At 51.1% G+C, this 24,932-nt stretch overlaps 1 protein-coding gene across 1 annotated transcript in view; it reads right to left on the bottom strand.

Moving 5' to 3' along the window:
* The window catches only part of CTIF (cap binding complex dependent translation initiation factor), a 288,430-nt gene extending 265,467 nt beyond the window's left edge, over positions 1-22,963 (bottom strand). The window contains exon 1 of the mRNA XM_058557072.1: positions 22,811-22,963. The gene's annotated coding sequence lies outside the window, so the exon portion shown is untranslated. The remainder of the gene's footprint in view (positions 1-22,810) is intronic.
* Between the last annotated feature and the right edge of the window lie 1,969 nt (positions 22,964-24,932).

Below are 24,932 nucleotides of genomic sequence, written 5' to 3'. Positions count from 1 at the left end.
AATGTGCTCCACTTATAGGGAAGACTGGAAATTAGTCAATTAACAATCATCTTGGCCATGTTTGCAGCTCTGGGAAGAGTAAAATGTTTGCAGGTTGAAATCGCTAACATCAGGTTTGGACAACACTTAATGTTCATTGGTCTATGTCCCCTTGCCCTCTAAACTGACAGGGGACCAAGATCGCTGCCCCCAAGTGACAGAGGGCAAGAGGGACTACGTTGCACTGCTGCCGGCACAGACCCAGCGTTGGCTCCTAGGAGAGCAGGACGCAGGCCCCAGGCCCAGGCAGGAGCCTGGCGATGGGTGCTGCCCTCCCCCAGGACTGGTGGGCTCCCCGCACACACTTACCTGCAGGGAAAGGACCCGCGAGTGCCTCGGCTGCTTTAACTGCCAACTGTTGTGAACTGAGCTGGTCGTTGGAGGAGGGAGTTTCAGCAAAATTCTAATTACAGGCTGTCTCTCCTGCTTTTAATGGCCAGGCTCTGAAAACGTAGTACTTTAATCACATGGTGTTAAACCAAATCACTTTTTAAGTATATGAGTGAGGTTGGGTATTTAAACAAAACCTGTTATGAAATCTTTTCTAAAGTGAGTTAATTGAACATTTTTGAAATACAGGGGTTTTTTGTTTGTGAAGTTTACTTAAGTGAATTCAAGTTTGCCGGGCACACAAATCATTCACTCATCTGTGTCTGTCTTGTCATATTTCTCCATGGGGCTACCTCCCCCAAATCAGGTCTAAGACAGTGCCCAGCAATTTTACAATTCTCACTCCCCTCTTCCTCCAGGAGTGTGCCTTTCCACTCAAACCCGTGTACACTCTGGAAATTCTGAAAGAATGTCAGAATGGTTTATGGGCTGAATGCTGTTCCCCGCCCCCAATTCATATGTTGAAGTCCTAACTCAACCTCGGTACCTCAGACCTCAGACTATGACTGTATTTGGAGATTGTGCCTTTAAAGAGGTAATTAAGGCAAAATGAGGTCATTAGGGTGGGCCCTAATCCAATAGGTCTGGCCTCCTTATAAGAAGAGATTAGGACACAGACACACACAGAGGGAAGACCATGTGAGGACACAGCAAGTGGCCAAGGAGAGAGGCCTCGGGAGAAACCAGACCTGCCGACACCTCGATCTTGGGCTTCTCAGCTCCAGAATCCTGAGAAAAAGCATCTCTGTTGTTTAAGCACGAGTCTGTGGCACCGTGTTACGGCAGCCCCAGCAGACTAACACAGAAGAGTCTGTCAGGGCCCTGTTCGTCTGTCAGGCTCCGTCGCCGACGAGCTGCCGGACCCCGGGGCTGCAGCTCCAGCTCAGGGTTCCTTCAGTTTCCCCCCTCAGGGGTGGTGTGAGGATCAAATGCAAATGGTGGACCGATACTCCTGAGCTCACGTCCCCCCTCCTGGGTTCTCTGATGTTTGGACAATGTCATTTACCCACAAGAAAATGAGATTGCTCTCTCACTTCTTGCTGTGTCCCAGGCACAGGAAGTGAAAGTGAGAAGGGGATCCTGACACCAATAGCCTGGATTTTTCTCTTGAATTAACGCTTTTTTTTTTCTAAAGCGTTGTCACATATATTCTCAAAGTTAAGACTTACAGCAAAGCTGTGAAACAGCTAGGATTAGAAATCTTATTTTCATTTTACAGATGAGGTAAACTGTGGCACAGAAAGAGTGAGTGATGTGTCCGTGACCCCATGACTCGTTGGGCAGGACCCTGGTTCTCTGGACTCACATTCATTTGCTAACAGCTCTCTCCCGCCATCACTGACACCCCAAACACTCGAAAACATCACCATTACCAGGTTACTCCTCTGCTGCAAAACCTTCAATGGCTCCCAGGTACAGACTACGTCAAGCCTCCACTGACCTGCACCGGCCCCTGCCCTCTAACCTCTGCCCCCTCTATCGCCAACTCCATTGTGACAGACCAGTCACACTGCCTGATGGACACAAGCCGTGCTCACATGCTACCACCTCTCTGAGAACACCTTCCCCATTTCTTTCTGATGAGCCTAGGAGCCACCTCCTCCAGGAAGCCTTCCACGACTGCTCTCACTGAGTTCTTTCCGCAGTGCTCTCAGGTCCAGCCACATGAGGTAACTGAACAGAACTGCCCTTGTTTTGTTTGCAAATTGCTTAACCATGTTAGTCCCTAGGGCAGGGTGCACATCTTCCCACCAGCCCTGTGGACCCAGGCATAAAGAAAATATTCAATAACACTTGTTGGTCTATCAGAAGACCAGTTGGGGCTGTTACCTTGGCAATATAAACATGTTCAGAAATAGCTATTTACAAGCTCAACTTTGTAAACAGAAGCTCATTCTTCCCTGACTCTTGCCACATCGCAAGAGTGCTGGATGTCCCCCCTGTCTGCCTGGCCTCCGGTGACACTGCTTCTGCTTCCCTCTGTCCCTGGTCATCCCAACTACCCCCCCTGTCCCTGCCTCTCCGTCACAAAGCTAACGATCCTTAAACCAATGCCTCTGCGAACTCCAGGAGTTACTATTTAAAGATTGGGGGCGGGGGGGAGTGTCTTTCTTTAAAGATGACCTCTTGTTATAAAATCAGACCCCATGTGCAAGAATTTTTGTCTGTTTTGTTCACTTGCTATATTCCCAGCTCCTAGAAAACAGCCCGGTGTATAGCTGCTCAAAAATATCTGTTGAATAAGTTTGCTGAATAAATGAGACTATTAACTCTTTGACTTTTAAAAAATTTAATGATTGAGTGAAAATCCAAATCGACAGTCTCTCAGCCAGGCCTGAGCTAGGTGGGCTCCTGGCTGTGGGGTATTGCAACCCAAATAGGAGTGCGGAAGAAGCCCTGTCCTTTGTCATAACTGTTAAGTCCTTTAGGCATAACTCCAGCTTTATTTATCCCTTCCAAAAAGTGCCTCTCGTCATCCACCCGGGGCTATCCCCAAGGGGGTTTCCGTAGCCTTTCCAAAGCTATCCTTTCCTTCTGGATGAAACAGAGAACGAGAACTCCCACCCCAAAGGGAAATGCCTCTCAAAGAGGCATGCGAGAGGAAGAGGCCGGTCCCAGAGGCGGCAGCTGCTGTCCCAGCTGTCACCTCCAAAACCAAGCAGCGGAATGAGGTGGCTGCCCACAGCGAGGGAAGGTCATCTCCGCTGTGTCCCTGCTGTGGACGGGCTGACCTCCTTCCCTGCCCCCAACCCTTGTGAGGGCAAGCCCCACACACAACAAGCCCATCTTGGCCATGAAACCTCGACTCCTTCCTCTCTAAGTGCCTCCCTGAGGTGCTGGACAGTCACAGGACCTGGTTTTGAGTTTTAGCTCCTCTCTCTTCCCTACAGCTTTGGGGAGACCTACTATGCGCTGCTCACTGAGAGGTGGCGCACATATGGAGTTCCAGAAGCTCACCATTGGCAGAGGGAATTCTGCCAAAAGCACATAAGAGGCAGCCCTGTGTTCTGGCACAACAGGAGCGAGGGGGCCATTAGCCCCTTGAGACCACTGGAATGTCCCCAACGGGGGGAGCATACCTGAAGGCTGTGAAGCAGGATAAGCCAGAAATGCAGAAGATGCTGGAGGTTCCAAAGATCCAGCCCTGAGCAGGGTCAGAAGTGAGAGCGGCTCCCCTCTCCAGATAATACCCCGAGCCCCACAGTCTCATGCCCTTCACAGCCTCCAAAGGTTTCCTACATTACTATGGGTCCAAGGCCAAGTCCATCCAAAATCCTGCGCCAGAGTGCAGGATGGCCTGCACTCTCCCCCTTGGTCACTCCCCTCCAGCGCAATGGCTTCCTGGGGCTCCTCAAACAGACCACGCCCCTCCCCCCCTCCCTATACTCCCTACTTCCCGCAGGACTCTGCCCTCACACCCCAGTCACCACTCCCCTCCGGGGCCCTCCAGCCATTTGCCCAGCTTTATCCCCCATCAGAGCACGCGCTCCCTCACTCTCTCGCTCGCTCGTGGGCAGGAAGCTCGGAGAGGCTCTGTCCTGCTCACAGCTGCACCCCCAGCTTATTGTAGTACATGCTGGCGGAATGAATGAATGAACCCCCTCTTTCTTTACACATCACACACTGTTGATGGTTTTATTCCTTTGTGTGTGTGCGTATGCTTGGTGACACCGAGAAGGTAGTAAGTGAGGCAAGGCTGGGAGCCAGAATGCCTGGTGACCGCAGCCTCGGTCTGTAAAATGGGCTGGCAACACTTGCTGGGGGTTAAAAAGCCCACAGAGCACGCCAAGATCCCTGCCTGAAGGGCACTGTGTTCCCGCAAACAGTCATCAGTTCAGCTCTATAAACGGCCTCATGTCCTTGTCGACCTGCCCTGATGAAGGAAAGGGCATGACTTTTGGAGGCTGGACCACGCAACACACAATCGGGGACAGCCACAAAGTCACACATGTGGGCCCAACTTTCTCACCTTGTATGACACTTACCCGGGCACAGGTCGTATCTGCATTTCTGGATGGTGTGCCTAAGCCACGCGATCCATCTGTCCCCCACATGAGTGGAGCTACTACTGTCCCTCATAAGAGCTCACATGTATTGTCACCAGGCACCGTCCTAAGCACATGTAACAGCTCATTCATCCTCACAGTGGCCCTATGAACTAGGCACTATCATTATCACCACTGTGCAGGACCAAAGCACAGAGGCCCGGGCCCTGGTGTCTGCGGCTGGTCCTGTGGTGTGGCAGCAAGAGCACAAGGCTGAGAGAGAGGATGTGGCCTCTGGTCCCGGTGTCAGCTGTGAAGCCCTGCCTGAGACTTAATCCCTCTGAGTGTCTTTGTAGAGCGACAACAATAAGACCTGCCCAACCCACATGCGGGGCGGGGCAGCACTTGGTAAATTCATAACACTCGACACACAGGAGTGGCAGCTGGTGTTATTTAAGGGTACGACAATCCTGGCGATTTCTCAGCTGTTTTCTTTAGGAGGAGGGAAGGAAAAGCCCTCGACAGCCGGAAGCACAAACTAGAACCAGACACTCTGCTGAGAACGTGTCGCTGGTGAAGGCAGTGATGCAACAGAGCTGTGGAGCGTGGATCTACAGAAAACTGGGGACATGGGTAACAAACAGACCTTGAAACAAATAAAAAGCAAGCTAATTATGTATACAAAAGTATTTAACATAACTGCAAATCAACCAGTTGCTATTAAAGGGGAAAGGGATATAACAGGCAAAAATTAACACAATATTCAAGTGATAGGAGGGGATGGTTCTTCTCTTCAAATGTATTTTAATGCAGTGGTGGCACCATAATTTCAATAACATTTTTTAAGTTGTTAAAAACACAACCACACATATTAATGAGGTATCTTCAATGGGAACCAAGCTTCTAGTTTCCAAAATAACTCCCCAAAATTAAACAGCTTCATTTTATTCAAGTACCTCCTGCTTTCTGTCTACAGTTAATCACTGGATGAACGAGGGTAAGTATTCTTCCAGGACAAGCTAGAGGAGAGCCAGGTTTTGGGGACCTGCATCGAGGCCTGGGGAAGGGGCCATCTGTAGCACATGGAGCTGCCCCCAGACTGTGGCACCGACCTGCACCCCACCTGTCCCCACCCAGGCAGGGTCTCCATCCCGCACGGGCAGTCTGGTCCCCCCAAGGCCCCTGCCTGCACTGCATTCCAGGAGGAGGCGAGCATCCGGGAAAAGAAGGGATTCCACTCACTCCTACAAAAGCCCCTTTTGCTTTGGGAACTTCCGGCCTTTGGGACACCCAATGATCAATTCCAGTCATGCCTAAAATAGGCTAGACTGCAGGGAGGGAGCACTTCAGAAAAGCTGGCTCCTGAAAACAAGGAAAACCCCTATTTGGATAAACCGAGGGAAGCAAAGAGTGGCCTAAAAGCACTCCCCCCCAAAAATCGGAAGACTTTACAAGCCTTCCCTCAAATCGAAAATCTCCAACTGAGAAGGAACTGGATTCCTGGTTGTCACGAAGACTCTGTCATCATTTTGGGGGTGGGGGGTGGGGAGCAGTGTGCTGCCGGCTGGGGGAGGAGGCAGGGCCAGGGACCCCAGGCAGGAGGGGAGAGCTTAGAAAGAGCCCACCCTACCCACCCACTGAGGCAGGCAGGGACACAAACCTAGGAGAAAAGGCAGGATCAGCAAAACTTCAGAACAGGAGAGATCCTTCTGTACAGCAGGAGCTACAGGCTGGCGGGGAGAGGGGGTCCCCTAGGAATCAGGAGTCCTCTTAAATCACTAAATTGAATAGACACCATTGTTGAGATCAGCCAAAACACCAAAGAATAAACTCTCCGCCAAGATGCCAGTCACCTTCAAACCACCACCAAGATCACAGTCAGCTTTCCACGGACAGTAAAAGTAAGCCACCCTCACCTCCCTGCTCCTAGGAGCGTTTCCCCCCCCAAAAGGCAGGGAAGGCTATATTTCATCCCTGAGGACTCCACAATATGGGAAAAGGGGGCTCAGTCAAGACAGCTAATCAGCATGCAGGGAAGATCCCAAGGGCCCGTCTGTGGCCCCAGGTTCCCACCTTCCCAAGAAAAGCATTCATCTCTTAACTCCTGAGGGCTGATCTGTGGTTCTGGGTAGGAGGGAGCTGGGAAGGTGACATTCAGTGCAGGAAGTCGGCCCTTGCTGAATGTTATGGCATGATTCTGAGGTCAATCACTCTAGCCCGGGGAACGGCTCCAGATAGACTTACTGGTTTTCATATTTGTTTGGGGCATTGCAATTAATCGAAAGATGCCTTCTTGCGGTTTCTTGTTCTGAAATGTGGACCTTGGTTTCCTAGCACTCATTTTTATTGGGCATATTTATGATCATCTAGAAACGGTGTTTGTCTGTGGTCCTCATTCCCAGGGAACAGTGCTCTCTACAGCTCTGGGCCTGCTTGAGTTCCTAACAACCAGGACCCATTCCTCTAGTAGAAACCAAAAAGAAGCTCAAGTCCCCTCTACAAGCTTAGGACCCTACTATTTGCTAACCTTATACAGCCTCCGGAGGTTGTCAGACGTGGCCCTGAGGGCCCTGGAGCTGCAGAGAGAGGAGCCGAGGGATGATGGGAAGACGCTGACCATCCCCGTATCAGTTCTAGGCAGCGGGCCCCGCTCCGCCCAGTTTTCACATCAGGCCCCCACTGAGGGCAGTGTGGAGCAGCAGGGAAGAACGTGGGCTCCGGAGCCAGACTGCTGAATTTGAATCTTGCCCTTGCCACTTATTAGCTGTGTGACCTTAGGCAAGTTACTTAATCTTTCTGTTAACTCTGTCTCAATTTTCTCTTTTCTAAAATGGGGATGATAATAATAATACCCATCTTATAGGATTTTTATAAGGATTAAACCAGTTAATAATGTTAAAGCTCTTGGTACAACGCCTGGCATATGGTAAGTGTTAGAAGAATTGATTGATTGGTAAATAAAAATTAAAAAGTTATTAGAACAAAGAACTTTGTGGCTAAAATGAAGTTTGAAAACCATTATTCTAGACCAGGGGTCTGCAAACGTTTTCTGTAAAGTGCCAGAGGGTAGATATTTTAGGTTTTGTAGGCCATATGGTCTCTGCTGCTACTAGCCAAAGGCACCCCCAGGCACGCACAGAGCAGTAGGCGTGACTGCGTTCCAACAAAACGTCCCTTAGGAAAAGGCGTTGGGCTGGCTTGGGTCTGCGGGCCATAGCTGCTGACCCCTGGACCAGACAAATTCCCTATTTTACAGATGAGGAAAACAGAGTGGGGGGTTATCTGACTTAGCGGGAACGCAGGTCTCTGCCCTCCTGGGCCGGGGCACTTTCTAAAATCAAGAGCCCCAGAAAGGGAAAGAGAAGTGGTCAATACTGCATTCCCGCTAGACATGCTCCCACTGTGTTCTGCCAGCTGAAGAGGATATCCTGAGAAAAAGTGACACTGAGGCCATTGCTTTCCATGTACAATACACACCCTGGGCTCCCTGAGGTAGGGCACGGGGCCTGGGTGTCTCCTGATTCATCTCTGTAGCCCCAGAGCAGCCAGCACAGGGTCTTGCTCTGAGAAGGCCAATAACTATGGATGGCCCAGCATGGGGCAGAAAGGGGGAAATGACTATGATGGAAGGACTGGAAGGACCAATGGGGGGGGGTGGGGACTCCCACCCAGGAAGGCCAAGGGCCTGCATTTCCCTATTTCAGGGAACTCTGGGAGTGACTGATTAAATGAAGAAGCCCACACACCCATGACAAGGGGAAGCCACTTGTCAAAGAATTAGAATATAAAAGAGACTTCACATAAAACACTAACTATAACTGAGTTCAAATGTTAGAAACAGGGTTTTACAGACATTTCTTTTTTCATCCCTCCACAAAAGGCTGCAAGTAGAAGATGAAATCTAAAGTCTCAGGGAAGGTGAAAAGGAAGGACACTCCCTTTCCGTGAGATCAGCTCTTGTGGTTTAAAACATGGCCCCCCAGTCTCTGACACTCCTCCCATAGAGAAGCAGAGTCTGTGTCTCCTCCTTGAATTTGGGCTCAGCGACTGCTTGACCAATGGTATAGAGAAGTGACATGAGCCAGTTTCCAGGCCACGCCTTTAAGGAATCGGCAGCTTCTCCTTCCTGTTTCTTGGAACATTAGCTTTTGGAACCCAGCCTCCATGCTTTGAGGAAGTCCAAGCAGCCCCGTGGAGAACACATGGCGAAGACCAACAGCCAGCACAACTTGTCAGCCACAGGAATGAGCATCTTGGAAGTGGATCTGGCCCTGGTTGAGCCATCCCAGATGATGCAGCGTCGAGCAGAGGTGAGCTGCACCCATTGGGCACTGCCCAGATGGCAGACTCATGAGCAGAATAAAGGATTATTATTGTTTAAGCCACTAAGATTTAGGGGAGGTTTGTTATACAGCAATGATAACTAGAATCGGCTCTTAAATTTCAATCATATGCTCAGGTCACAAAGCTATCTGTTGCCACAGGTAACACAGAAAAATATTCTTTTGATTGTTAGGAATTTGGGGGCTGGGGTGGGAATGCAGGCCCCAGATTTAACATTCTGTTATATTCACAAAGTGATTTATAATAAGAAATATAATTTGGTCTTCAACCATCCCTGACACAGAGCTTTTAAAACCCTTGGAATTTATAAGAGCAATAAAGGCGGCTTGATATTCATAACAAACTCCTTTCCACCACAACTGGGTTTATGTTAATGAGGTGACTTTTGGAAAGCACCAAGGGTGGGGGCTGGTTGCCAGGGGAACCAACCACGTGATTGGATGGTTGGAATTTTCAGTCCCATTCCCATCCCCCCACCCCCAACCTCCAGGGGAGGAGAGAGGGGCTGGAGGTTGAGTAGATTGTCAATGACCAATGATTCAATCAATCATGCCTATGTAATGAAGCCTCCCTAAAAACCCAAAAGGATGGGCTCAGAGAGCCTCCAGATTGGTGGACACATGGAGATTCGGGGAGAGTGGCAGACTGGAAGGCATAGAAGCTCTGTGCCCTTTCCTCATGCCTTGCCCTATGCATCTCTTCCGTATGTCTGTTTCTGAGTTATATCCTTTTATAATAAACTGGTAATCAAGTAAGTAAAATGTTTTCCTGAGTTCTGTGAGCCTCTCTAACAAATTAATGGAACTCAATGAGGGGGGTTGTTGGAACCTCCAATCTATAGCCAGCCAGTCAGAAGCACAGCATCTGAAGCTGGGAGGTGAAGGGGCAGTCTTGTAGGACTGAGCCTTTAACCTGTGGGATCTGAGGCTATCTCCAGGTAGATAGTGTCGGAATTGAGTTGAATTGTAGGACACCCAGCTGGTGTCAGAGAATTGCTTGGTGGTGTGGAAAACCCACACACACATCATACTGGGAGCAGAATCGTAAGGAGCTAAGATATTTTGGGAGAAACTAGAAAGAGAAAGTAAGTCTCAGGAGGATCTGAAGGTAGAACCAATATTTTTATCAAAAAAAAAAAAGAATTATAAACTTGTATAAGCATATCAACAATTTTGAGAATGAGACCCCGGAGTCCCAATCTAGATACAAGATGACAATTGGGAGAAGTTCTGAGTTCAAAAATTCAAATGTGCATCCTGATTTCTGGTTCAGAAAATGGTCACCATTGCTTACAATATAGAAGAGACTATTCTGGCCTAAAAATGTTGAGTCCAGTGTTAAAAGTGGTTGTCTCAACGTCAATATAACTCTTATAGATTATCTGAATGAGTAGCAAAGCTTTTTCAGGTTTACTAGGATGAGTTAGTGCTAAAATGCATCCCTTAGTTAACTTGAGACAAGAGTCTTTATCATCAGTTGGAGAATAAATATCAACTGGAACGCTCTTTATTGCAGCAAATTTGATGCTAAAATGATCTTTCTGACCATTAAATATATTAACTGTCATTGTGCTGAAGTTATTCAGGTGCCAATTAAGAAGTTTCTGGTTATCAAAATCCTAGATAGCAGAAGTCACTGTTTAAAAGTCTAAATTTGCAAAACACGTGCTTTCGAAAGAAACTGGAGACTATCTAAAAAGATTCTTTGCTTTACAAAAATACTTACTAAGGTTGTCTTTAGGTAACGACCACCTTTTGTGAATTCCAATTACAATCACATGTATAAAAGTTTTATGTAAATAAATATTTAGAAACTCGCATTTGTCACATGAAAAGAGGTAGCCATGGCCTGAAACTGGACCTATATTCATCAAAACTCTCCCGGTGCCCAGTGACATAAACCCAACCCAAACTTGCCTATGCCGCATTTCCCAAAATTCGCCACCTTGGAGTTTTCTGTCACACCTCTGTACCGGTTGTAATATTATTATTGACCTTGTATTGAGTTTTTACTAAACTTAGCTTCCTGCTAAGCAATAATGAAATCATGAGTTCCATGTACTAGTTATGTTTTTTTTTTATTTAATGCACATTTAATTGAATACGTGGCTTTAAAATTTTTACATATTCATAGACACTGAACTGAAAATCGGCCTATAGTCCATCAGTAGTATAAATGCCATCCTTTAAGGCATGCTCAGCGGGTCTTCACCACCGAGATCTGAAGGCCTCTTCCCCGGGGTCCCAGTGCTACAGCCAGAGAGCTTGGGTTCGGAGCTACGGAGGTCATAAGCAGGCCCCTGGGGAACCAGAATTTGACATTCCACTGCTTTTCTAATCTAAAATCTATTACAGATACATTAAGTAAACTCGGCTCCAATGAGGTAACTAAAGTCGCCAAAACCCTATGGGGATCAACCAGGAGCTGGGCTGCCGGAGGTTTAAAACCAGGTCCCCGAGAGTGTCCACAGGCAGCCCAGCCCACCTCCTCCCGGTTCTTACCACCCCGTCTTCAGTCTGCGGGATCCTGGAACCACGCCACTGCCCTCTCCTCACCATCCCCCTTCATCCACCCGGGTCTCATGGGAAGTGGAAACAGGATGAGGCTAAAGACGAAGAGGCCTTTGGCTCAACCTGGGCTCCCAAGGTTTGCTGCCCGCGCGGTTGGTTTCTCTCTGGCATGGTTGAGGCTGCAGTCAACCGCGTTGGTTTTACCCGGAGGGAAAACCTGTCCACACCAGCAGCCCTGTCCCCATAGCCCTCCGTGGATCTAACCCAGAGCCCACATCCTTAAAAGACCCAGAATGGGGCCTGGCACAGGGTGCGGGTAATTTCCACCTTATTGAAAAAAATCAGTTTTATAGGGAAGCAGCAAATTGCCAAACCATACGTGCACCCGGCCAAATCAGGCAGATCCAGGGCAGAGGCCTTAGGTGAGGGCAAATGCTGACGATGACGTCACAGGGATTCTTCCGCACCGAGAATATAATCCCTGCCTCAGAGGCTGGGCGCTGGGAACCTCAGAATGAAACATCAGAGCCTTAGATATTATCTCGTCCAATCCGAGGTCACCGGGGAGAAGACATCCAGGTGTGAAGTGACTTGTCGCAGATCACCCAGGTCACTAGCAGCAGACCTAAGACCAGTGACTTTTTCAGAACACCACAAGGGGACCTCAGCATACCCTGGGTGTGCCCATTGGGAGGCAAAACTCAGGCAATATTGGCTATGCCACCTATTAGCTGTGTGACCTGGGGTAAATTACTTAACCTCTCTGTGCCCTCATGTCCTCATCTATAAAATAGAGGCTGTGAAGGCTAATTAAGATCACGTGTAAAGCGCTCCTTAAGCACTGTAATACTTAACAAAAGTTAGGTTTTTAAAGTTATTATTGGATTACCCCAGGGTCTCAGTAGAAATACCACTGGTTTAATCCCTGAATTGACAGACATCTCTGCCACGGCCCAAACACAGCAGCTCACAGAGCAAGTCTAGGTTTTGGAGTCACACAGGCCTGGGTTTTTAGCCTGGGTATCATAACAAAAGAGCACAGATTGGGTGGCCTAAACAAGAGAAATTTATTTTCTCACAGTTCTGGCAGCTAGAAGTCTGACATAAAGGTGTCGGCAGGAATGGTTTCTTCTGAGCCCTCTCTCCCTGGCCTTGCAGGCGGTCGCCTTCCCCCATGGCCTCACATGGCTGTCCCAAGTGTCCTAGGTCTGTGTCTTCTGGTCTGTGTTCTAATCTCTTCTTCTTTTAAGGACACTGGTCATACTGGATTAGGCCCACCCATAGGACCTTAGTTATCTCTTTAAGTGCCCATCTCCAAGTACAAGTCACATTCCCAGGTACTGGGGGTTAGGACTTCAACATATCTTTTGGGGGGATACAAGTCAACCCACAACGGCATGGGGGAGTACCTTTCTTCCTCTTTAGGGAAGGAATATGTAGAGATCCATAAGTCCTCAGGCAGGGCACTGTGCCAGGCCACACTGAACGGGTTTTGAATCTGGAAAGATGTCCAAAATGAGCGAGTGCCTTTCCTCATTCTACAAATATGCATCCTGGGCACCGTAGACCCACACCAAGAGACAGAAAACTGCATGCCCTAAAAAACACTGATTGTGAACACTCTCCTGTTTGTGACACACCGAGGTGTGGACTCTCCAGCAGACCACTTTCTTGATCTCATGGTTCACACTCATAAGCATCTCAGCAAATGCCCCAGGAAGATGGCAAAGGCCTGTGGGTTCTCAGCTAGTGGTGAGATCATGACATCGCCACTGCCTCCCCAGGGGAAGGCCCTATAAGGGAACAGCAGGGGAATGTCCGCTCCGCCCACTCCAGTGGGAACCACACACATTCTTTCTGAATAACTTCAGGGCTCAATTGTCACGACAGTTAGGCATTTCCATGTTCCTGTCTCCCTCTCTCCCAGAAATTACTTTTATTGGTGAGGCCCACAGAGACTGCCCGGCACTGAGCCTGGCACATAACAGACACTCGAGAAGCATCAGCTCCCTGCATCGGGTTCCTGAGTCACTTATAAGCTGAAATGTATTCTGGGGGTTGGAGGAAAGAATGTGCGGTGTGTGCTGTCGCGTCTTTCATGATATCTGAAAAGCACGGAGCCAAAGCTTCTCAGAACTTCTACATCACAGACTGCACCTCCGCAGCCAGCTCAGCTAACCTTACATCTATCTTCAAAAGCTCCCTCTGTGCTAAGGAAGGTAGGACGGAAGCTGGCTGGATTCTCACAGAATCTTAGCTTGACAAATTAAGGTCCTTCCAGCAGAAGCAAGCAGGATGGCGAAAGGCCTGGAAAGCATCTCTCACAACAGGCGAAGGGGCGATGGGTGGAAATGGCTGGGTGGTGGCTGAGGCAAATAAAAGGCCTTTCTAGCTGCAGAAGCTTTCTAATGAGGGAAGGTGCTGCCTCCTACAGCAGGACACTCTGGCCATGGGAAGCGTTTGAGCAAGTGCGATGTGGTCAGAATTCCCACACCAGGTACGGGATTGATTAGGTGACCTCTAACATGTCTCCAAGTCTGAAATTCTAGGAACTCTAGACTCTGAGCATGAGGAAGACAATGTGGTGCATGGTCTAGGGGACGGGTAGCAGTTGACATCTGCATAGGGCACCCTTAGGGGGTACCCAGACAGAAGCCCCATCTGCAAAGACCTGGCCTGAGAAAAGCAGGGGAGAACATTCTGGCCTTCCTGGATGGGCTGTTTGCAGGCTTCTGCTAAGTGACAAATCCCTGGGGCAGGAACAGCCTTTCTCCACAGCCCTGCACATGCCTTTTCCAGTGTGCAGTTGTCTCGAAGGCCCTTTTAAAAGGTTCCCACCAGGGGCCAGCCGGGTGGTGTAGTCAAGTTCGCACGTTCTGCTTCGGCGGCCAGGCGTTTGCTGGTTCAGATCCCAGGCATGGACCTATGCACCACTCATCAAGCCATGCTGTGGCGGCATCCCATATACAAAATAGAGGAACATAGGCACAGATGTTAGCTCAGGGCTAATATTCCTCACCAAAAAAAAAAAAAAAAAAAAAGGTTACCACTAAGACCTCTCTCTCCTTCTTACTCAGGTGGGCCGCCCTGGTCCTGCAGCATCTCTCTAAGATGGATACCCAAGCCAGTGAAGGTGAAGAGCCCCAGAATCTTCCCAGGGCCCCTGAGAGCCTAGAACCCACAGGCTGGAGGACCCTGGCCTCTGGAGGGTTTATATGCTCATTCCTCCTCTTGAGGACCTCCAGACCACCTCCAGACCACGTGTGTAGTGGGCATCCAAAGCCATAACAGGCCTGAGGTTTCAAGTTTCCAGGGAAGATTTTTCCCCGCCCCAAATCTAGGCCAAGACAGACAAGCACCCCCACTTCCATGCCAACAGGCTGACGGCCAGTCCATCCTTTCTCCAAGCGTGCAAACCTTTGCAGGGCTCATTTTTAGGCAGGGTCTCCATTGCAACTCCCAGCCTCATCTCCAGCCCTGGAGAAGACATTGTCAGGACTCAACTCCGTTTGGTTCTGACACCAGTAACCGCCCCCCTCCATACCCCACCAACCACCCCCACCCCCAGGACTGGCCTAGCGTAAGGACAAGCTTACCGTCCACACTCACTTTTGCGTTCTCTGGGGATTTCTCTTACATTCTATGAGCTTAGCTCTTCTTTGAAAGGATGCTAGTTATATTTTATGCAGCATTTCTAGGTGCTTGGTAGTTGGAAGGTTTTCAAGATTTTTACTCCACTGTGGTACCAAAAATATTCTAAATCAAGGTTGGGATACCCTCTTTGGACTTGTTCAAGGAAATCTGCCCTGGCTGACCTCCCACTCCAGACAACTAATTCTGGCCACATCCCTGCAGATCCACACGCGCAGGGTGAACACCTACTATGTGCCAGGCTCTATTTTAGGTCCTGAGAATTTAAAAATGAAAAGATTGGAGCTCTGCCTGAAACACATCAGCCCTATAAAAATGCAGCACGACAGGAAGAGAAGCGTCTGCATCCCTTTCCTATTTAATTTGCATTCTATTTGCCCAGGTTGTTACAGCTTTTTAGTGGCTTCCTGTGTGAACGTCCTGTCTCCCAACTAGACTGCCTGCTCCTCCGAAGCAGGGTCCACGTCTTCCCTGCCCTTGACTCATGCTCCAAGGGCCTGGGACAGCGCTCTGCTCACCACAGATGTTAAAAAATGAAAATGCCTAAGCTAAGGAAGGGTGGAGGCACGTGCAAATAAAACCTAATAGGGAAATGAACGCTAATAAATATTTGCTAAAAAAGAAATATGAAAACGCCTCTCCTCTAACTCACTATAATGCTTCCAGCTGAAGAACGCTCTCGGCTGTTGCTGGATTCTGCCAGCTAGGCCTCCAGCATGACACAGCATCCCCGCCTGGCTTCCCTGACGACAGCAGCCCGGCGTGACAAAGGATTCTCTGACAATGGGAGGAAGAGGTCTTCTTATTGTCCACAGCAGCCCCAACCATGGTCACACTCAGCAGAAGACCTCTTCCCACTCCCAGAACTATCGCTTCTGCCCACACTTCTTCCTCCGGCTTCCGACCCGGGCATTGTGTTGTCTGTAAGACAGCTCCATTGGACTATCCTTCTGCAATTCGAATTCGACGTGCCCAACATTGAACTCACCACAATCCTCCTTCTCACCCCAACCCCAGCAGACCAGCTCCAGCAGCCAGAAGCTCACACCTGGATAAACGCCCCCATCTACCAGGTCAGTGAGGCCAGAGACCTGGGAGTCACGGAGACACCCCCCCTTATTTCCAGGAGCCAAGCCATCACTGCAGACTTTACCCCCTAAATGTTTATGATGTATGACCGTCCCTCCATCCCCATACGCAAGGCCCTGGTTCCAGCCAGGCCTCATCCCTGTGACCTGCACACTGTATGGAACTTGTCCTTGCCTCCTCAACCCAGTGGCCACCTGGCTCCTGGTCACATCCCCTTCTGATCCATGGCGGCGTGCCTCGCCTCTGCTTCAAGCCTGTCCCCCATGCTCTACCTGCAGGCTGGAGGCCAAGCTCCTCAGCCAAGCTCCCAAAGCTCCTCAGATCTGAGCCCCGTATGCCTCTCCGCCCTTGTACTTGACCTCACTGCTGCCGTCCTTCCTACAGCCAGGTAGCCTCAGGCCCGCACACCTCTGCACACACTTTTCCGTCCCCCAAATGCCCTTCTCCTGTCTCCTCTCCAGGCTAAATCTTTTTTATCCATTCAGATTCTGCTCCTGGTCCATCTCCCTTAGGAAGCCCTCCCTGATCTCTGAGGCTGGAACAGGTGCCCCGTCCGTGCTACTGTAGGGCCCTCAGAACTTTCTGGACCACTGTGCTCACCACACCATGCTGAATTTAACCGTTAAGTGTCTGTCTCTCCTGCGAGACAGTGGGGTCCCTGAAGGCGGGGGATTGTGCCTGTTCCCTGTTGTAGCCCCGGGCCTGGCACAGAGGTGGGCATAGAAACAGAGCCCAATTGCTATTGAGAGGTGCCCTCTGACTGCAGGATGATCCACCCCCACCCCAAGCACACACAGTTTCCCCTTTACCACTTTGGGGCCATTGTCCCAGCCGAAAACCTCTGCCAGATCCACCATGACCCAAGACCTACTCCCAAATTCACCTCTTCCATGAAATCATCCCAAACCGGCCCCCCTTCACATATCACAGGTATGGTAACTGCCTCCCATCTTTTATCCATCCCATCCCCTGGGTAAGTTAGCACTTGGGTCTGGCTCCTTGCCTGGATATGAGCCAACAGTGGACATAAAGAAGCTCCGCGCACAAAACTGTAATGGTGATGTGACATGGGGGACCCCCTCAGCCCTGGGCACTGGATTTGAGGTCTGAAGGCCTGGGTTCAGATCCCTGCTCTACCGCTTCCTTGTGACTTCAGCATGTCATTAACCATGGAGGCTCAGTTTCCTCATCTGCAAAATGGGAATCGCGATAACAGCCTCACAGGGCTACTATAAAAAGCAGACGAGATAATTTGTGTGAAACACTTTGCAAACTGTAAAGCCAAATCAAGTATAGGGTGTGATAATAGTCTCCAGTGCCAGTCAACCCCCTACCCATTCCACCACCTCCCACCCAGGAGTTTTTGTCAGGTGAGCATCGAATGAAATCTACGGATCCTCTTCCTAGAAAAATGCACATACTGCTTTGCAAATGCTTTCAGGAGGTTCCTGAGGACCCTGCCATGGGAAGGGAAAGCCGCAGACCAAACTTAAGAATGTTGGAAGGCCCCAAGGAATGGGCCTCTCCCAATTCTATGCCCTCATCCAGATTCCTGGATGCCAAAGATGACAGATAGGGCAGGGAAGGCCTGTCTCGAAGGAAAGCAATCTCAAGACTAAAATATCAATCCTAGAGCTTTTCCCAGAACCAGAGGAAAGGAGAGAAGATGGAGAGTCCTCTTGCTCTTTGGAAAGTAACAACCTGCTTTTTTTCAGAAAGCATGATGGTATAGAGCAAGAAGATTGATGAGGTATTGAAATCCAAGATTTCTTGTCCCACTTTGCTAAGGGCCTCCTGAGACTTTGGGCAAGTCATTGCACCTCTTCAGGCCTCGTGGTCTTCCCATGGACATCAGCTCATCAACAAGGCCCTTCCCAAGTCTGGGTGCCCAGAATCCGAGGATGTGTCTGTTCTCACCCTGTTCTGAACCACAGCTCTGGCCTGGGTTTAATTCAGAAACACAAGGCAGATGTCGATAGTCAGCATGATGATAAATCAGGGAGAAGGCCACCATCACAGCATTGTTCTAAATTAAAGGCCGTGCAGGATGAGGCAGGGGGCAGAAGAGCAGAGCCAGAAGTGAGCAGCTGAGCTCAGGTGACCAGTGAGTCAGCAGTGAGGCCCAGAGGTAGAGGATTCCCCCAAAAGCACATCCAAAGGGGCTGCCACATTATTGGGTAAGCTAAGCAGAAATGCCACCAAGTTTGGAGAATTCCCAGAAACTGCGATTTGCCCGTCTGTTTGTACCTCCTGTTCTCTATCTGGGCTCGGGATTCTTTCTCCATCCTAACCACCCCCTCCTGTTTCCTCCTTCATGATCTGAGCTGCAAACAGCAGAACCTTAAAACAAGGGCAATGGACCCCCCACACTGAGATGAAATTGGAGGACAGTGTCAGGGACCCCAGAAGTGAGTTTAGGGATAGATAAAAAGCAGACCCATATTAAAACACCTACACAGACCCGTAAGACAGAAACTACTAAACCCAGGGGGTCCAAGGAAGACCTTGACCAAAGCCACAGCCTATCACTGAAGACAGCCTATCCCAGCCCATCCCAGCCCAGCAGAGCTGCGGCAGGACCATGGAGAACAACTTGCCAGCTCCTCATTGCCCAGCAGAGTAACCTGTTGGTTGGCTTTGGGGTCATTTCCCACTAGCTGCTTAACTTCTACAGAACAACATACCTCCCAGCCCACCTGGGAGGCTCCAAACAGCCTGAAGTCCAGGGTAACAAGGGACATAAAGCTGTTCGTCCTCTGTTGCTGTCTTCTGCATCTGTTCCAGGATAGGAACTGGCACTATGAGTCCCCTGCCAACATATGTGAAATTGACTACATCCCAGGGTGAGTGCTCTAAAATATTTATGATTTGTTCCCTCCCGTCAGCTGTGAATCATCGGTTTTACTGCATTGTAACTCAGCTGTTTCTGCCACACTATCTCTGTGTGCCCAAACAGGGTCGAGGATCTAGCCTAAGGTAGGGGCTCGAGAACCATTTGCTGGACTTAGAATCTTACATTTGTCTCCACAGTAGAATGTGTCTTTTGGCAGGCAGGGACCCGTGTTACATTTTCTTTGTATGAGCTTCAAGATACACAAACATGTAGGTGCTCGATATACATTTGTGAATGAACAGTTGATTTGTTGGCCAAATCTAACAACCCTCTAGACTGTGTCTGAGAACTTTCACATTCACAAACCCTGAGAAATACATACTGGCATGTATGAGCTCTCTGCTCTTTTCTGGGCTTCCCCATTCCTGGAGATGGAGCGGGGCCGGGAGTATAACCTGAGATGGTTTCTCAGGGGTCCACCCTTCAAATCTGATGGCTTTGAAACCAGTAACCAAAGAATAAACCTTGGATTTGATAAGGACTCCGTGAACACACCATGTGAACCTAGGCATGTGTTGTATAAACATGTATACCATACGCATGTATCACATGATACTGGTATATATAGGATGTATCAAAGCTGATGCCCGGGCCAGCCCATGGCTTAGCGGTTAAGTGCGCACGCTCCGCTACTGGCGGCCCGGGGTTCGGATCCCGGGCGCGCACCAACACACCGCTTGTCCAGCCATGCTGAGGCTGCGTCCCACATACAGCAACTAGAAGGATGTGCAGCTATAACATACAACTATCCACTGGGGCTTTGGGGGAAAACAAAGGAGGAGGATTGGCAATAGATGTTAGCTCAGAGCCGGTCTTCCTCAGCAAAAAGAGGAGGATTAGCACGGATGTTAGCTCAGGGCTGATCTTCCTCACAGAAAAAAAAAAAAAATTAAAAAAAAAAAAGCTGATGCCCATTCACCAACAGCAAATTATCAGATGAGTGATAATAACAGCAAAGGGGACTTCTGTTCTTTAGTGGCTATTCTCATTAGGAACTAGTAGCAAATGAAAAGTGTTTTGACAAAGAATAAATACCAGCATAATTTACCCCCTTTCTCAGGTTCAGTACCTCCTGAGGTGTGAAGACCTACTCTCCAAAAAAAAAAAAAAAAATAACTGGTCACTATTTAAATAAAAAGCCATAGGGCAGAAGAGAAATCAGAAAGGGTGGGGGTGGGGGAGCAGCCCTTCCTCTACTGAGAGGCCTTAGGCAATCAGGGCACTTTTTGACCCTCAGTGTGCTCATCTGTAAAATGAGACTAATACCCCCCCTACCTGACAGGACCGTCTTAATAAATGTGATCATACAAGGAGAAAAAAACTGCCCTGTAAAGTCATACAAACATATTATTATTCTAGCAATCTCTTAATCACTGATGACACTGTACCCCAGAATGAGTTACAAAATTACTGTCTCTAAGCGTACATTATCCAGGACAGACACTTGACACAGCCGATGAGATGAGCTGTGTGTAAACCGAATCCTGTTTCAAATACTCAAAGGGAGTTTCCTCAGGCAACCTGAGTGCATCCTGTGAGGGACTGGACATCTTCTATCGTCTGCTCGGTGCATTCTGTTCCCGTAAAATTGGGTTTTCTTGAAAGCCAGGCAACTTCCTCGCGCGGTCAGAGCATGCTCGGAGCCGAGATTCCTGAGGTTTTCGGCCCAGACCCGGCGCTGGGCAGGAGGAACCGGGACCCGACAGCCCCGGCCCCTCCCCGCCCTCTGGGCGGCTCCTTCCTTTCTCCTCCAGCTCGGGTGGCGGCAGCGGCGGCGCTCGTGCTGTGTCACTTTCGCCCTCTGGAGTCTTCAGCTGCCGTGGAGCGGGCAGCTCCAGCGGCTTCTTCCCTTCGCGCGCGGGCCCCTAGCCTGGGAGATAATCCCCCGACCGGAGAGACCGAGCGCCGGCCGAGAGGGCAAAGGCTGGCGGCCCGCTGGACACTGGACAGCGGCGCAGGCGGCAACGCCAGGCTGGGCCCGGGCCGGGGCGGCCGGGCAGCCTTTGATCCCCACTGTCTCCAGAACCAAGAATTGGGAGCCGGGTCGCAGAGCGCGCTGATTCTCTCCAAGGTCTGCGCAGGCAGCGGCGGGCGCACGGGCACGCGCACCCACAGAGCGCCCCGGTGCAAGGGTCACCCCGAGCGTGTCCGGCGGGCGGCGGCGACACGCGCGCGCCCGCGGCTCCTGCCGGCCCAGCCAGACCAGCCCCCCGCGCCGCCGAGGAGGCGGCCAGTCCTCGGGGTCAGGGGGCGTCGGGGACGCGGAGTGAGGAATAGTGTGACTCTGGCTGCAGGGCAGGACGGGGACTCCCTGAGGGACCCCGCTCACATACAACGCCGGAGTCTCCCCCGGCCCACAGTCTCATGACCCCCTCTCCAAGTAACCAGGGTGCGCGCGCGCGCGGACACACACACGACGACGAGCTCAACTGGCGCCACGAGGGGGCTGGCAGGGCCAATCCCCGCGGGGGATCGGGGCCCACGCGCGTCCCCACTACGCAGCGGTCTGCGGTCCCCGCCCCCCACACATACACGCCAGAGCGGTGTGTACACACAAACAGCTGGGCGGGGGAGGCGATGCCTCACTCCCCGGGGTGGGAACGCACGCGGCGCCGCCATACATCCCTCCCCTCTACACGCCGCACCACCCTCCCTGCTTACACCTGTGCCCCCAGCCCCAAAACTCAACGAAACCAAACAGCCAACGCCGCCCAGATGAGGGGTTCAGACCTTCGATTGTCTTCTAACGTCAATGGAGAGAAATAACCAGCTCAGACGCGCCGTACCCGGGACCCCTTCTCCAGTCGCACCCAGGCTCGGGCACGCGGCCCTCAGGGGCCCCAGACCTCCGCCGCAGACCGAGCCACCGCCCCCTGCCCACCCTCCCCCACTACCGGCGTCCGGGACAGTCACCTGCTCGTCATCCCGAAGAACCCAAGCCAGAGCCCACCCTCGGCCGCTCGGGTCACTCGCCACCGCGAGCTAGCTTTTCAGAGCCTGTCAACTTAACCCCCAATCCGCCAGGCGGACCTATTCCCCAGGCCCAATTACACCGCGGCGACGGGAATAATAATAAAAATGCCAACAGAATCACCACCGTGGGGAATGTCCAAAGCAGCGACAGCAATAGCTCCACCGATCCGGTTTCCTCCTCTGCTCCCATCCCCCGCGCCCCCCGCGGCCCGCGGGCTCGCCGGGGACGGAGGGAGGGTGCAGCCTGTCTAGACGACAGACATCCCCGCGCCCGCGGGGACGGGCGCGCACACACACGGCCGCTGCCACAGACACAATCAGTCACCGGAGGAGGGAGGGGCGGCGTGGAGACACTCTCTCGGGGTCTCTCCGGCAGCCGCGAGTGCAGCAGCCTCCGGCCCTGAGCCCCCGAGCCGCGCTCCCTACCTCAGCGGAGCGCAGTCAGAACAGCTGCAAGTTTGGCTGGTACTAACCAACTGCTCGATGCAGCAAATGCGGGCGTCAAAACAAAAGGGAGAGGAATCACGCTCGCTCTCTACCTCCCCCCGGGTCGGAACCCGGCACATGACAGCGGCCACACCGCGCGGCTCCAACGCGAGCCGGGCTCCAGCCGTGCGCCCCCCAAGAACCCCCCTCCTCACCGGAGCTCCAGGGCGACGGCTGCCCTCGGGGCAGGGAACCCGGCAGGGAAGAGGCTAACCTGGGGAGCGGGCGAGATCATGGAGTGCCGTCCTCAAGAGAGTGGGGGACGGTGGATGGGCGCGGACGCCCGGCTGCCCCGGCGCAGGAAGGGGGGAAGGGGGCTAATTGTTTGGGGCGGTTTTCCCGGATTTATCTATAAGCACGCGCACGTCACGCAGCCCTCCTCCCGGGTCCCCGAATCGATGGGCAAGCTGAGATGACTAAAAGAGGGGGGCAGACGAGGGGATGCTCACCTCGGGGTTCCTCCGGCCGCCGCTCCGAGCCCGAGTCGGGGGGTGGGGGGAGGGGGCAGGGAAGGGGAAGGGAGGGAGAAGGCTCGGAAGAGCCGACTCCTGCCTGGAGTTCCGCGCGTCCCGGCTGCGGAGGGGATCGGGCGCCCCAGCGCACAAACCCAGCCGAGAGGGGAGGGAGGGAGGGAAGGGAAAGAGGGAGGGAGGGGCGGGTGGGGGGGAGGGAGTAGAGGAAGGAAAAAAAAATGAACCCTGCTCTGACACAGGGAAAGAGAATGTAGGAGAGTGACGTCCAGGCCCCACCCTCCCCTCCGGCCACGTGCAAAGACTTGAAAGGAAAGAGGGCGGCGGGAGGCCTGCTGGGTAATGTAGTTCGCCTTTCTTTCCTAGGATGGCGGGCCCTGGAGAGCCGGGCGCCGCCGGGACGCCGGGGATGCAGCCAGAGCAGCCGCGACAGCTCAGCCGAGCGACGCCGAAACCTGCCGCCCTACGCTCGCTCCCCCAGGACGCTGGGGTGGGGGCCTCTGCGCTGGGAGAACTGGGGTTTTAGGCGCTGTCCAGGATTGCAGGGAAACGTTTAGTTTTAGGGGCTGGAAAGCTTTAAAGATGAGGACTTCCGAGCTTCAAGTGCAAAGTCTGTCCTAATGGCAGAGAAAAGGAAGCTTTGTGTATGCACCGGGCGGCCCAAGTGGCATTATTAATGCTGCATTAAAGGCTAACGTCTGTTATTGAGATGCATATGTTATAATTAACATTTGAACATCTCCGTGGCAGGGGCGGGATGTTGTAATTAGATATGCACTTTGCAACCAATTAATTTTCCATTGGCCATGCTAAGGGCTGGGACGGGGGACGACGAGGTGGCTGGGAGAATTCAATGCAATGGATAATTCAGTAATCACTTAATCAAATCACCAATGTTTTCAGACTTCCTACTAGGTGCCAGCCACTGAGCTTGGCACAGAGAGGCCTTCAGGAGAAATATACCATGCTGGACACCCCTGCAAGCAAAGGGGTTATACAGTCATTGGAGGAACTGTGTGACACAGTATAACTGCCTTAGAAATCCACTTATTAATTCATATAACATTTGGTGGGCACTTTCCACAGACTGGATGTGTCTGGGAATGCCAAGACAAGTAAGACCCTTAGTCCCTGCCCTCAAGGAGCTCAAAGTCTAGTGTAGGGACCACAGTCAATGAAAGTATAAGGGATAAGTCAGCATTGAACATAGGGATAAGCGTAAAGTGCTAGGGAGCCCTTAGGAGGAGCAGCCAACCTGGATGGAGGGTGGGTGGGTGTGGGAGAGGGTCTGGGAAGGCTTTCGGGAGGAGGCCGTACTTGAGCTAAGAATTGCTAAGATTTTTAACAAAGGCAAAAAGGAAGGGTAGGCATCTGACTAAGGCTACAGAGTATAAAGGATCCAGATGAGCGAGAAGAGAGCGAATTCTGAGAGTCCTAGTAATTCAGCAGGGCGGAAGGGTAGATGGATGGGGGGCAGAGGTGGAGGATGAGTCTAGAGGGCAGAAGGAGCCTGGGACAGCTTCTCACTGGAGGACAGGCTTGCAGTGGGCCTTGAAGGATGGGTGGGATTTCATTTTGTGTGGGGAGCCTGTCTTCCAGGCTTGAGGCTCAGCATGAGCCAAACCAGGGAAGGAAAGCAAAACACCATCACAGTCACATCCTATAGGGCAGCTCATTTGATTCTTGTACAGTAGTCCCCCCTTACCCACAGAGGATACTGGAGGAAACACCCCCCCATGGATGCCTGACACCTCAGACAGTACCGAACCCTGTATATTCTATGTTTTTTCCTGTACATACACACCTATGATAAAGTTTAATTCATACATTAGGCACAGCAAGAGATTAACAACAATAACTAAGAATAAAATAGAACAATTATAACAATGCACTGTAATAAAAGTTACCATAGATCTTAGCAACCTCTGCATATGATTTTTTTTCTTTCCTTATTAAGTTGAGAACTTTCACCTTTTCACCTAAAGGAAGCACTTTACAGCTTCTCTTTGGCATATCGGAATTGCCAGCATCACTACTCTTGTGCTTTGGGGCCATTATTAAGATAAGGGTTACTGTAACACAAGAACTGCGATATTGCCAA

Source organism: Diceros bicornis, chromosome 16 (assembly GCF_020826845.1).
Source record: "Diceros bicornis minor isolate mBicDic1 chromosome 16, mDicBic1.mat.cur, whole genome shotgun sequence".
Classification (NCBI taxonomy): domain Eukaryota; kingdom Metazoa; phylum Chordata; class Mammalia; order Perissodactyla; family Rhinocerotidae; genus Diceros; species Diceros bicornis.
The sequence above is the reverse complement of the archived record's forward strand: the minus strand, read 5'-3'. Positions and strand labels throughout refer to the sequence as shown.